Source organism: Podarcis melisellensis, assembly GCF_964234715.1.
Source record: "Podarcis melisellensis genome assembly, chromosome: 2".
Taxonomy (NCBI): domain Eukaryota; kingdom Metazoa; phylum Chordata; class Lepidosauria; order Squamata; family Lacertidae; genus Podarcis; species Podarcis melisellensis.
This window is the reverse complement of record NC_138529.1, coordinates 67,233,222-67,247,916: the sequence shown is the minus strand read 5'-3', so window position 1 is coordinate 67,247,916 and position 14,695 is coordinate 67,233,222.

Below are 14,695 nucleotides of genomic sequence, written 5' to 3'. Positions count from 1 at the left end.
CTGGGGTGAGAGGGGGTGAGAGTGGGAGAACCTATCTCCCCCCCCCCACTCCGCAGCCATATATACACGAAGCAAATAGTCTCCCATGGGTCCCAGGCCTGACTTAGGTATTCCTGCATTGCTGAAAGGAGCTTAGCTCCTACAGAAGTGTTAATCCTGCATTTGTGGGATACCCACAAATTGGAGCACGGAATCTGCTATCACAGTGTGCAAGCCTGGCTGCTTGCCGGAAACCAGTTAGCACAGAAGGCTGCAAGCCTTTCAACTTGGGCAACTCACTGGGCATGTATCTCTCATGCCAGTGTTAAAAGGATATTTGTTGGCTGGTAGTTCATATCTGAGCAGGTACTTTGAGGCTGCCAAGCATCTGGTACCAAAAAGAATTGGAACCCTGACTCCCATATAAACCAGCTAATGTTCTCTTTTTTAAAAATAAATAAATTTTATTTTCCAGTTTTCACAAGATTACAAATACACACTACAAACACATATTTCAAATACAATTACGTATTTGACTTCCCTCTGACCTCCTTTTGTGGTTACTTTTCTACTTTAGATTTTTAACACTGCATATTCCACTTTCTTCCAAGTTATTCTTCCTTTTGTCTTAGTAATATTTTTAACTGCTTGTTTTAAATTAATCCTACTAATGAACTTATTTGTATGCCAGAACATTTCAGATATTCTACGATTTCCCACCATTCTTTCATATCCCTCCCTTTCTTGGTTTTTTGTTACCCCTGTTAGTTTTGCCATTTTGGCATACCGTAATTCATCAATTTAATCAGCTGCTATTTCTTGGTTGGTAAAGCATCTTCTTTCCACCTCTGGGCAAACACGATTATGGCTGTTGTTGTGGCATACAATAACAAATTTTTAAGGTCCTTCGGAATCTCTATGTTCACAATCCCTAAAAGAAGAGCTTCTGGTTGTTGTTGTGGTTTTTTTTTACTAAAGTTTATCTTAAGCATTTTCTTTAATTCATTATAAATCATTTCCCATAAGGTTTTTGTTCTTTTACAGGACCACCACATATGAGAGAAAGTGCCTTCCTTTTCTTTACACTTCCAGCATAAGTTGTTTTTTATTTGTACATTTTCGCAAGTCTCCTAGGAAATAGATACCATCTACACATCATTTTCATATAGTTTTCTTTCAGTGTGCAACATGCTGTGAATTTTAAATTGATATTCCACAACTTCTCCCACGCAACCATTTCAATATTATAACCAAAGCTGATGTTCTCGTTCAGTTATACCCTCCATCTAAGGAGTAGTGCAGGTGGTGATTAAGGAGGGGGCATTTCCAGCTAGAGGGCCCCATGAGGACTTGCCTGCTGGCCACTTTGATATCCTTTTTGAGTCAGGCAATTTTTTTTATTTCCCCAGGCTGCTCAGGCTGCTGTCTTACTGCTTTCATGGTAATTTTATTTCGCTCAAATTCATTCTGTAAATAGCCCTGCACGAACATTATAAACAGTCCTGCAGATGTTATTTTCCTTCTATTTAAATGCATCCTCTTAACACAGGGAGCCTGTGGTGCTCCCAATATCCCTTCCTGATGGTTAGCCATGAGAGCTGGGGCTGGTAGGTGCTGGAATCCAACATCTGGAGGGCCACACATTCCCCATCCCTGCTCAAACACTTCCTGCAACAAGAATGCTGATTGAAATCAGGCAGCTTATAGCCAATCTTAAAAGAGAGGAGAGTTTGAACTCTGAGACGCTCCCTGTCCCAGTGTAGTAAATGCAGGAAATAAAAAGGAATGCAGTGTCAACTGATCAGAGTCTGCACATCATTTTTCTTTTAGAAAGTGGTGAAGAGAAACTATGCTCAGGATTTGAAGTTCTGTCGCTCATGTGTGCAAAAAAACCAGACAAGCAAGTGATTGTCTGTACGTCCTCCTGGGATGGGGTAGCACATCACCTCCCCCAGGTATGTATATGCATGGAGATGTGCAAACACACCCCTTTGATAAATCCCTTTTCACAAATAATACACAACAGTGTATGCAGCGGTGTAACTAACAATGGCGACTATTTTTTTAAACATTACTGTGTCCCAGCAGGTGAGAGATAGAAGAGAGTTTGGGTTCCTTTACATAGACTAATATACACACTCCACACTTCTTTCATGTTATTCCCAGTGGAATGATACCAGATTTAGGTATTCACAGATGACCTTTCTCCCATAGCCCTCTAAGTTTTTCTTCATTATTTTCTTATGTTGCCCAGGTCCACTGTCTTGAGCGTTCCTTGATTGCTGCTGCTATTCCCAATTTCCTCCTCTTCTTTCAAGGCTGGCTGAAATAGCAGCAAGGTTCTGTGTGACCTTCTTCCCAATCTTCTTCAATAGAGTCATAGAGTTGGAAGCACGTGTGCCAAGTGGTGGGGGCTGAGGAGTCTTCAGCCCCTCCAAATTTATCAAGGAAGGGGCTAGGCTCCCCCACAATCCTGTGGCCCTACTCCACCTCCTCCTCCCGGTTGATGTCATGCAGGGAGGAGGGGCCTAGTTCCACGCTCCCCATTCCCCACCTGGGGCGCGAGTGCTGGCATTGTGGTGGCGGGACACCCATGCGTCCCAACTCGGCACATGAGCACTCGCGCACTAGCTGGAGGCAGGATACATCACGTGACATGCACATTGAAGTGTCATGTGATGTTCCCCCGCAATGTGGGGGGCAAGTTGGCTCCCTTGGTTGGAAGGGACCTGTGGGTTATCGAGTCCAACTCCCTGCAATGCAGGAATCTCCACACACAGTCCCCCATCCAATTTGAAACCACACCAAACCCTGCTAAGCTCTGCAACTGTGCTTCCTGTTGGTTAAGCCTCATCATGCACAGAAAGGGAGCACAGGGTCCAGACTGACGACTTCCCAGAGGGGAATAATACAAGGCCCCACGGTTTCTCCAAGTAAGGCTGAAAAAGACTCCTGTCTGAAAACCTGGTGAGCTAGATAGACCAACAGTTTTGTTTCCACCTGAGAGTTCTATGAGAGTTATCTAGCAATAACCCTGGTCCTTGTAGCACTGAAGGCTGTCAGTAAGGTAGCAAGTACAGTAATTTATTGATATTGCTGTACGATGCATTGCACCTGAATGCCTGAAGAATAGAAAAAGCAGTTTAAATTTTAGTCAGAATGTCTATTGCTGTGCTGACTAGCATACTGGGTAACTGCCTCCCCCCAAAAACTCACCAGCTAGTAAATAACTGCATTTCACCTGCTGAGGCAGCCGCCATAGTTCAGCTTTATTCTATGGTAGTAGGGTTTGAGCAATCAGCAATTCCACCATATCAGAAATGCTTGCTGAGCTGATCATCTGGCTGATTTAGTGACAGTTACACAATCCTCAGAAGCATGAGCCACAGAATCTGGAAAGGCCCAGTTTCATATGGTGTCTGACACATTGTAAACATGACCTATTTGTCATAGGCAGTAACTGTTATCAGAAGGAAGAGCAAGGGGAAGAGCATCAGAGGGAGAAGCAATGTGCAGCACAGTTATAAACTGAGATAGCCAGAAGGCAAGGACATAACTGGACATTTGGGGAAGATTGTTTGCTTCAGACTGATGTCCATTCCAGTCTACACTGGGGGTGTACTGAACCAACAGGGGACATTTCTTAGCTGTTTCACCTACCTTGCGGAGTGAGGTAGAGAAGTGGAACAGCTGCCATTTTGTTTCCCCAGAAATCCCCGTTCTGCAGGGTGTGGTTTTTTTTATTTTTAGGAAAGTCAAAATGGCCGCACCACAAAAAGTGGTTGCCTCTTTTAGGCATATCTCCTAGGCTTGATAGGGAAAGATATACCACAAGTGGGGAAAAATATTTTTTCTATATGCAACTACGGCAGCCAGGGTAGTGATTGCTTCTAAATGGAAATCTCAAATCTTGCCCTCAAAAGAGGAGTGGATTTGCAAATTAAATGAATATTTAGAACTGGCAAAGCTAACCTCAATCATAAGATATCAGTCAAATCAAAAATTTAAAAAGGAATGGAAATGTTTCGAAGATTATATGTTAAAATATTGTTCTAAGAAAGATATGCTAATATGCCTAGAATAAAAATGTAAAGTATATCTATGAATTGGAAAAGAGAAGAGATAACAGAAATACAAAGAATAATACATTTGGAGAATGCAAAGATAAAGGTGGAAATAGAGATTCAAAGAAGTCGAATTGTGGCGGAGGGAAGCTGCAGGTGGGAGGAGAGTATTATATGATAAATATTTACTTTCAATGTTTTTGGATTGTCTTCTAGCTATTTTTCTTTCTTTTTTCTTTTCTTTTTTTCTGTACTACTTACTTAAACAAAATAAATAAATAACATTTGAAAAAGAAATAATGGTTGTCTCTTTACCACTCCCCTGGAGGCCATCCTTATAAAGATCAGCTGCTGATACAGAAAACCATTTTTACCGAGTGGGTAGATCCTTCCTCTAGCTAGCACTTACCGTTTTGTTTGAGTGGTGCAGTGTTAAATACCTCTCCAAAAGAAAGAGAAGTGAATGAAGCAGGCTATTTTTCAGCTAAATCACTGTGTGCATGCAATTACACCCATGAGTGCAATGCAATGTCCCCTTTCTCTCACCCCCCCCTGCACCCCCTACGACTGCTCTGGAGGATATAGGACACCCTCTGATTAAATTTTGGGGATGCAGGGAAGGAGACAGAGGTGAAATCCTGCTGCGTTCATGGAAGTTATTCAGCATGCACAATGTTAGTTGGATACAATCCATAGTCACAGTATGCTGCTCCACGCCACACTATTTTTGAAACCTGAAATTGTATGGGGTGGGACGGGACTTGTATTGCCTTTGGATTTTGAAAATAAAAGAACGCCTTGCAAAGCCCCAAAGGTAACCTTATCTAAAAGCAGATTCCAAGCTTTAAGAGTTCATTCCCACTTTTGGGATGTGTGTGAGAAGGCACCAGCTGCATATCAAATCATCAGTAAGGCCCATTGCATTCAATGAACTTGGTTCCAAATAAATGTGAGTTGGTAAAATGCTTTAGTGAAACAAAGTTGGGATGATTTCATGAAACAATTGCTCCTCAAATTAAAGGGTCACTGTCGTATTTTGGGGGACAGATCACACTTTCACGCCAGCTCTACTGGGTAAAAAAAACCCACAATAACATAATCAGCACCATCAGTGCCTGGAATGCTAGAGAATTAACTTTAGGCAAGTACAAAAAGTTGATGTCTATACAATAGATAGCCTACCACGAGCCTCAGATACAGCCCTCAAACGTCCCTCATTGCAAGGTACTCTTCCCTAAAGCTCTTTCATTACAGTTTAATAGTCTTTCCCTGTGTGTGTTCCTGTATTGCTGGCTTTACAGAGCTACAGTTAATGGTAATGAAGGCCACTTTGGGGCCTGAACCATCAACAAAGTGGCTGATGTCCAGCAGCTCCATTGCTATTTAGAGCAGAAAGTTCAAAGGAAATAGGAGGGATATATTTATTCTATGTGCCTCAAGTTATCCCAGAGGTTTTGGTGTTCCACTTACTCAGCCATAGTTCCCAACTGCTGTCAGGTGCAAGACTCCCCTTTAAGTAGGGAGAAGGAATGCTGAAAGCATACCCTCCAACATTTCTCCGATGAAAATAGGGACGTCCCATTCCATAATGGTAATTTTTCTATTTATACCTCCCACATCTTACTGGGTTGCCCCAGTCACGCTGGGCAGCTTCCAACACATATATAAACATAATAAATCATTAAACATTAAAAAAACTTCTCTATACAGGATTGCCTTCAGATGGCTTGGGAGTCGGATAACTCCATATCCTCCAACATTTTCCCAGTGAAAATAGGGACATCCTAAGGAAACATTCCGGGATCAAATCAGAAACTAGGACGGCTTCTCTAAATCATGGATGTCTCTGGAAACTAGGGACACTTGGAGGGTCTGTGAATGTAAGGGCTCTAACTGAGGGTTCCCCCTCTAAAAAAACCCTCCACTTACTCTACCGAAGGCCATTTTACATTTGGCTTCCAGTGTGATATGCCTTGCCTGGCCACAGGATACATACACTCTTGAAGGCCCACTGTCTGCCTTCCTACACTTTCATCAGATATTAGCAGCACAGCCATTAGTCTCAAACAAATGTCATACACACCCCAAATGATATGTTTTTAAATCCCTCCCTCTCCCTCCCTCCCTCCCCCCCCATTATTGTTCTAACATGTGTGTGTGTTGCCCTGGGCTCTTTTGAGAGGAATGGTGGGACAGAAATGTAATTAATTAATTGTGGTGATGCAAGTATGCATCTTTGTGCTTTGTATTTCTGTTATTAACCGGAAGAGCGTTTCAGCCTTTTTGATGTATTGTTTTTGAAGAGATTTCTAGTCTGCTTTGTGGGGTGGAGTGAGGAACCTAAGGCCAGGGCTGAACCTGACCCCCCCAACCCCTCCATGTGGCCCTTTGGACTTTCTGCAGCCTCACCCCTCAGCTGTCCTTCTTTGCACCCTCCTTGCATGCTTTTAGCTGGAAGGCACCCTCTTTGCCTGAATGGAAGACAGAGGTGTTGTGTGTGTATAAACTAGCCTATTGCAGAGAGAAAATTAGCATTTGTTTCTCCACCCACTTTTGGCTATGGTCCCACCCACCAGTGACATGTGGCCCTTGGAAGGTTGCCAGTGTGGTGTAGTGGTTAAGAGCGGTAGTCTCGTAATCTGGGGAACTGGGCTCGCGTCTCCGCTCCTCCACATGCAGCTGCTGGGTAACCTTGGGCCAGTCACACGTCTCTGAAGTCTCTCAGCCTCACTCACCTCACAGAGTGTTTGTAGTGAGGGAGGAAGGGAAAGGAGAATGTTAGCCGCTTTGAGACTCCTTAAAGGGAGTGAAAGGCGGGATATCAAATCCAAACTCTTCTTCTTCTTCTACCCAGAAGACAATGTGGCCCTCGGGGGTGAAAAGCATTCCATTTCCCTTGTGTGTACCCTCCCCAAGCCAGGCTGCACATTCCTCTATGTCCAGCCAACTGCTTTATGCAACCCTTCACGCCAAGACACAGAAGGGAGCTTTATGTTCCACCTTACACCGTACACAACCCCATCCTGCGAAAGCCAAAGACTGGCTCCATCATCTCTCCAGTCACTGCAGCCACAGTCCTGGGCCTCCGCAAAGAGGAACGTTTGAGGCGGAGAAGCCTGGAGTTGGCAGCTGGCAGAGTGACCTGACCTCTCCCCGTTTCTAATGGACTGAGTGACTCAGAGTGACCAGCAGCCAGCGGCACCTCTTGGGCTCCTTATTCCACATGCCTGCGCTGATCTGTGCCTACCCGGGAAATGCTGTAGGTGATTATGCTAATCCCTCTTCCCTCTCCCACTGCAGAAATGGCCAGAAATTAAGAGCTTGTTCCATTCCTTCCAGGAGTAGCTGTCAGGCCTCCCCATTCCTAGTACTACAAACCCCAGCCCATCCCCCTCCCAGCCAAGCCGAAGGAATGTTTAATCCAGGCGGCCTATTCTAGTCACGGACAGGAGCAGGGGTTGTCTGATCCGTCTCTGGGAAGAGGTCAGGCAGGCATGGGATGTGGGGGGTGGGGGTGGGGGCTTGTGCTCCGGGATGCTTTAGGGTGCTGAAAGGAGGCAACAGGAAGGGTGCGGAAAGTTCCAGAACCAAGACAAAAGCATTATGTGGGCTCAGTAGGCACTTGAAGGGCTAGGGCTTGGGGCAAGCAAAAGACTAAGGAGATAGAAAGAGGCCGAAGCAATTTAAGACTCCATTGCAATAGCACAATGTGAGAGGAACACTAGTGTGGAAAATGGGAATAATGAGGACCATGACCACGATGGGACTCAGCTTGTGGCACAATAAATGTGCATTTACTGTTTCTTGTCTGCCCAGGGTTTTACTGATCTTGCCTTGAGGTTCCTACTATTGTGGTGGGAATACTGACTTTTCAGAGCGAAGTGCAGCAATTCATACCTGGAAGCTCCACCCTGCCCATCTGTTGCCATTAGCTCTTATCAGTGACATGTGGCTGTGTGAATTATCAGTAGGACATAACACTAGACCAGGATCTAGCGAGGAATCATTAGTGAACCATGACTGCTAATTCCACAGTGGGCAAAATGGCAAAAACCTATCACAGGCCAAAGTGAGCAAGTGCTTCATTGCTATTTTGGCTAATATATATGGCCCTCCTGCAGTACATCTGGCCCAGTGGAGGTTTTAAAGCTTCCTATTCACTAGCCAGGTCATGCCCTTGTGAATACAGTGGTACCTCAGTTGAAGAACGGTCCGGTTTAAGAACGATTTGGTTTACAAACTCCGCAAAAAAGGAAATAGTGTCTTGGTTTGAGGACTTTACCTTGGTCTAAGAACGGAATCCGAATGGTGGAAGAGCACCGGTGGCGGGAGGTCTTATTAGGGAAAACGCACCTCAGTTTAAGAGCGGTTTTGGTTTAAGAGCGGACTTCCGGAACGTATTAAGTTCGTAAACTGAGGTACCACTATATATAGCTCCTTTTCCAGGCAGACCCAACCCAAGCCACTTCCACCTCTTGCATCAGCCACTACCAGCTTCATTATTAAGATTTGATTTACCTGTCCTGGCTCTATGCAGGCACTGCTCCCAAGTACAACAGCTCTTGAAGCTTATACAGTGGTACCTCAGGTTACATACGCTTCAGGTTACATTCGCTTCAGGTTGCAGACACCGCTAACCCAGAAATAGTATCTCGGGTTAAGAAATTTGCTTCAGGATGAGAACAGAAATCGTGCTCCGGCGGCGCAGCGGCAGCAGGAGGCCCCATTAGCTAAAGTGGTGCTTCAGGTTAAGAACAGTTTCAGGTTAAGAACAGACCTCTGGAACGAATTAAGTACTTAACCCAAGGCACCACTGTACTCATAAAAATCTAAGAACCCTGTTGGATCGGACCAAAAATCTATCCAGTCCAGCATTCTGTTCTCAGAGGCAGCTATCAGATGCCTCCAGGAATCCTACAAGCAGGGCAGGAAAATGCAACAGCATTCTCCCTATTCATGATCCTAGGTATTTAGGGAAATTTAGAGTACTGTCTGCCCAACCTGCTAAGAGGTGCTCAGCATACATAAACCTGACAGTCCAAAGCTTTAGTCAACACCACTTGGGATTTGACACAGGCTGAGCTAGAGAGTTCAGCTCACTCCCACTCAGTTTTTGAGGTTAGAGTATTAAGCAGCTGCATTTCTCACTGGCTCCTGGAAGTTTTCAGAGGCTGGAATTTTGTGAATGAAGCTCAGAAGGTAGGACAAAGAGTGGCATAGTAGTGGCTGAAAGTCACATTGCAGCTGCCTGGCTGAAAAACACAAACAAAAACAGGAAGCGGTCCCAGGCACCAGAAGTGGAAGCATTTAGGTGGAGTAAAATGCAATCTGAAGGGACTGCTTGAGTTAGACAGTTACGGACTCACACGCAAGTCTCTGTTATTTGTTGTAAATATCCATTTAGAACAGTGTTAGAAACTGAGATATGAAAGCTAGGAGCTAAATGGCCCCTTAAACCTAGGTTATGTGCACAACAACAGAATTCTAGGCATGCTTTTTTATAACAAGAATACAAAGCTGAAAATAAACTGCAGCTAAAATCTTATGTTCATTTTTCACATGGTCTAGTCCTTCCCCTGCCCAACCCCCTAATATTCTTAAGAGCGTCTCTTATCCAGCCTTCAGAGAGTAGCTGGAAGAGGGGAGGCAGAAAAAGGTCCTCCTTTCCTTCCACCCTGCAGTTTTAATCTGAAATCTTTGGTGCAGTACTTCGCCCAGAGCTCATAAACTGCTCACACTAATGAAATTCCCTGTCACAAAATGCGCCTAGAAAAATGGGAGTTTCAAACACTGATTTAGAACCAACAGTATGCTAGGTATTGCATTACCTTTACCAAGTTTACTAACATGGACACAACCAAAATGACGATGGCAGATGTGAAAATGTTAAGGCAGCAAGAATATGAGATCCTTACTAGATCAGAACTAGGGCCCACCTAGTACAGAGCAGTGGGTGCAGGTAGCAGCCCACTAATGTTCTCCAAGCTCTTATTTTTAGATATATACTGTCTCTGGATGTGAAGATTCTCTTTAGCTATGATGGCTAAGAGCCACTGATCGATCTATTAATTTAATCGTTTTTCTATATACAATTAATTTATATTGTTAAAAGCTATATAAGCTAGTGACCTCCCCTCCTTTTGGAATGGGTGTCATTAGCTATAGCTATGCTATTATGTGAAATAGGGTTTCATTTTATCTGTTCTGAGCTGGTTGATTTAACTGGGTGATCCTAAGTTCTAGTATTGAGGGAGAAGGATCTTTAACCACTTTTTCAAAAACATTCCTAATTTTGTAAGCCTCTACTATCATTGATGCTATTTTCTAAACCGGAAGGATGCAAAATACTTTCTTTCTTCAGAGAGTGCTGCGTTGCGCTGATGAGTGTTATTAACTGCTCTTTTCCGTAACTTTCCAGTACAAGATTATTGTTTAGAGGTGGAGTTATCAGAATTGAACACAGTATTCCAAATGTGGCTCCGCCATAGATTCATAAAGGCATTATGATATCAACTAGCAGTTTTAAACCCCTTTCCTAATAATTTCCACATTGAGTTTGACTATTTGACTGCTCTGCACAGCACTGGTTTTTTTTTGGTGTGTGTGAACTGTTTATCGTAACTCCAAGATCAGAGAGCTCTTTTTGGAGCTCCTGGCAGTCTGTTGGAATTTTCACCATCTTGATAACTTGGGTATCATCTGCAAACTTGGCTACTTGAGTGATCACCCTGGCTCCATAACATTTATGTGTAATCTAAATAGCACTGGTCTGAAGACAGGTCTTTAGGGGAACCCCACTGCTTACTTCCTTGTGCTCTGAAAACTATTTAATGACTGCCCATGTAATAACAGGGGAGGTAAAGGCTTAAGTGAGAGCAAACATTGTAGCTAAGTTGAAAGTGAAGGAGGAAAGGCTTTGTGGAGAGGAGGATGCCAAGAAGCAATTCAGAAGCAGAGAGGGAATTAGTTTCATGGAGAAGAAGAGGAAAGCAGCTCCAGGAAAAGGGAGGGGCACTTGTGACAAAGGCTCAAAAAGAGTGGATGCAGCCCTCAGTCCATGTTGCCTTATAGAAAAAAGTACTTATTCTAGACGCATGGTCAGGTGACTTCCTTATTTGATGCAGGAGAACATTGCCAACCAAAGACATTTTGCTGCCTGACCTGGAGCCCAATTTCCCCATCCCCAGATTTAAAAAAAATGCTGCCCTAGACACAAATCCTTTTCATATATTCCACCCACCACTTTTTCAGGTGGCATCTAAAAAGCAAGTTCTTTCACCCTGCTTTATGGAAAACCTTTATGGTAGCACTATGTTTTCACATAACAGCAGTGTGGTTCCCTCTCTGCTGGGGTGTAGGGCATTTGTTTAGCCATTCTTGGTTCATCAGACTTTTTGGAAATATGTTTCACTACCTGTTTGCGTTTATTTTATAACTCTTGAGTTGCTGTTGTTTTTAGGATGCTAGGATGATATTTTGAATGTAACAACTTCAGATCACCTTCTGTGGTAATAAACTGCCTTGTGTGTCCACTGACTGGGAAAGTGTGGAGAAATACTGTAAATTAAATAAACCTTTTGTGAAATCTAGCAGCGGAAAGGTAGGTTCATTCAGAGCCAGAATGTATGGTAGGGTGGCACTTTTGTCGCAGTATGTGGCTCCAACCACATATGCAACAAAACTGCCCTAGGAAAGTCTTACTAATGTTTGACACAAAAGCATTGTTATCTACCAACCCTGCATTTCTGCAAAAGCGACTCCATCCACATGCCAGCTGAGCCAACAAGCACGTCCACCACATATGCATGGATGTAACTGCAGTGTCCACAATCTTTAGTGTGTATGTCACTAACAACAGGAAACACAGCTGGAGCTGTGGCAACAGTAGTTAGGTATGTGCCAAAGCTAGCTAAAAGCAAGAGGATGGGGCAAGAGCACAGCAGAGGAAGTTGCCTTGTGAGCAGCTCAGACTGTTTGCCCATTTAGTGCAGCGTAGTCTGACAGGCAGTAGCTCTCTAGCCATTATAGCTAGAGATGTCAGGGACTGAACCTGGGATCTTTGGTATGCTTTGCCACTGAGCTGTTGTCCCTCCAATGACATTTAAGTCACAATGTCAGATATTTCTAGAATAAGGTTACCAGATTTTTTTCAAAGAATCTGGGGATACTTTTTTTTTTAAGAGAAAAAAGTTATTATTTCTTTTTTAAAAAAGAAGTAATATCTTCTCTTCTGTGGTCTCCTCTGTTGCATGGCCTTCCCCTGGGACCTGGCCTGGTTTATTGGAGCACTAGCCACCATGGAGTAGGCTTGGGTCGGGCCTGGGCTCGGCCACATGTCCTTGCCCACCCAGTGCTCTCCTACCTCTCTTCCTCAGCGGTGGCAGCGGTGCTGCAAGGTCAGGGCTCCCCTCTTTTTTCTCCTTCTTTCTCTCTCTTCCTTCTCCTTCTCCTCTGCTCCTTCTCCCTGCATTGGCTCTGGGGTTTTCCTGACCCCAGAGTGCTGCTGGGGATCAGTCAGGTGGCTGGGTGCTCTCACACCTGGCTCGATTTGGGTTGTGGGATGTGTGTGTGTGTGAGTGGTTCCCCCAGGTGATGCACTGGGCATCCCCGGTTCCCCCTAGGAAGTGGCGGCGGCAGCAGCAGTCTCAGCAGCCCGGAGCCAGCCTGGTAGCGCAGTTGGCTCTGGCTGGCTTCAGGAGCTGCTCGCTGCCATGGCGCCCGCCATTTTACCTCACTGGAAGTCCCCATATGATGTGTCTTGTGCCGTTGAACCAATCATGCAACATTAATTCCCTACTAATAAATCTACAACACTTAAAATATAAATGCGGGGACATAAAATGAAATTCTGGGGATGGATTTTGTCCGGGGACAGATTTGTAAATCTGGGGACTGTCCCCAGGAAACGGGGATGTCTGGTAACCATATTCTAGAAACAAATCCAGAGACAGCACAAAGGACCAAGCAGCTTTGTAAAATGGAGAACACATAATAAATGCCTAACCTGCAGCACCTTCCCCCTTTCCAGTCGCAGCTTACTCACTTCATTCCAAGAAAGAAAACTGCAGCAATGAAAAGCACAACTACATTTTATGAATCATTGAGCTAGTCAGTGAGGAGAGTGCTCCATGCAACAAAGCCAAGGAAAACAGCCCACATCAGATTAGGAAGCTAGCACAGCAGCAAGTTTGTTTACTCCACAGAAGAACATTGAAATCAATGGTGCTCATTTTCAAGCATGTTTTGGATTGCAGTTTTAAAGCTGTGGGCGACTGAATGCTCCTTCATCACCCCCGTGTGGCCAGAGATGTTAAAAACCCAGAATTCTGCATTTATTCTTCTGTTCAGGCAGCCGGAAAGCAGTTTAACACATGGTATTCTGAACTCAAAACATGGTTTGGGACTAGTGCTTGCCAACAGATGAGGAGGTGGTAAGTCTATGAAGAGACTCATCGGCAAGAAATGGAACTGATTTCAGATCACAAACATAGCCGTATGGCAGAATGCTCTCTATACACAGAAACATTCTTTTCTATATGTAGAGAAGTGGTCAATTCTGTAAGCCCCCCAGCTGCTGCATGAAGTGGAACAATGTAGACAGAGGCGTCCCACCTCATTTGCTTTTTGTGAGTAGGTCCTAGTTGGAAACCGTAGTTCTGTTTTCCGAGTTTGTAATAAGGCACAGAAGGACAGAGACACCAAAGGCATTCCCTACCCCTTAAAACAGAGAGGAGGAAACTGTTGTTCTTTCAGATCCCATCATCTGAAGTGAGCATAGCCAACAGCCAGCAACATCTGGAAGACCCAATTCTCCCACCCCTGTTTTAAAAACACCATAGTAGGCCAGATATTTCTCTCCTACCTCCCCTTTTCCCTATGAGGTTCTTCGTCTGATAAAATAGCTCTTATGTTTCACCAAGCTGATGTTCTGATGTGTTTGTTGCTTGAAGCTTTGGAGGGCCTGAAATAAGTCAATTTCTGGTCTGCCTTATTCACCAGGGAGGCGCATGGAAACCCAGGCATGTCAAGGAAGCAACACTCAGCTTTCAAGGGCTGAAAGATCACAGGAAATAACTTTCAAACTATATTCAGTAAGTGACCCTTACACAGAGCTTATTTCACATATTACACAACAGCAAGACTGTGTTTGCCACCGTATCTACATATTAGAGGGGGCCATAGCCAAACTGGGCTGCCACCAGTGCATGTAGGATAAACACCTTGTGTTTGCTTTTAGGTGTAAGCTGCTCCCCCCTTCATGTGCTCCTAAAAACTGTAACAGATGAACAGGAATGACTCCAGCTTTTTACCAAGCTCCAGCAATGGGGATTTTCCCTTGAGAAACCATGTTTGTCCAGTTGAATATAGACTTCATACACACACACCTCTGTCTCTCCAGGAGCTCTTTACAAGAGGCCCAAAGACAAGTTGCAAAAATTTTAAAAAGCCTGAAGACCTGTTCATAAGTATCTCATGACTCAGACCCTATTGCATGATCGCTGAAAACACATGAGCTTTTCTTTTTTAATTTTGAATTTGCAAATGCTAAGGAAGACCACATTTTCCTAAGTTAACTCACACATTTTACGATCTAGGCCCTAGATTCTAGGCGTAGTCACAGAAGAGGTGTGATTTGAACAGGACAAAATTGA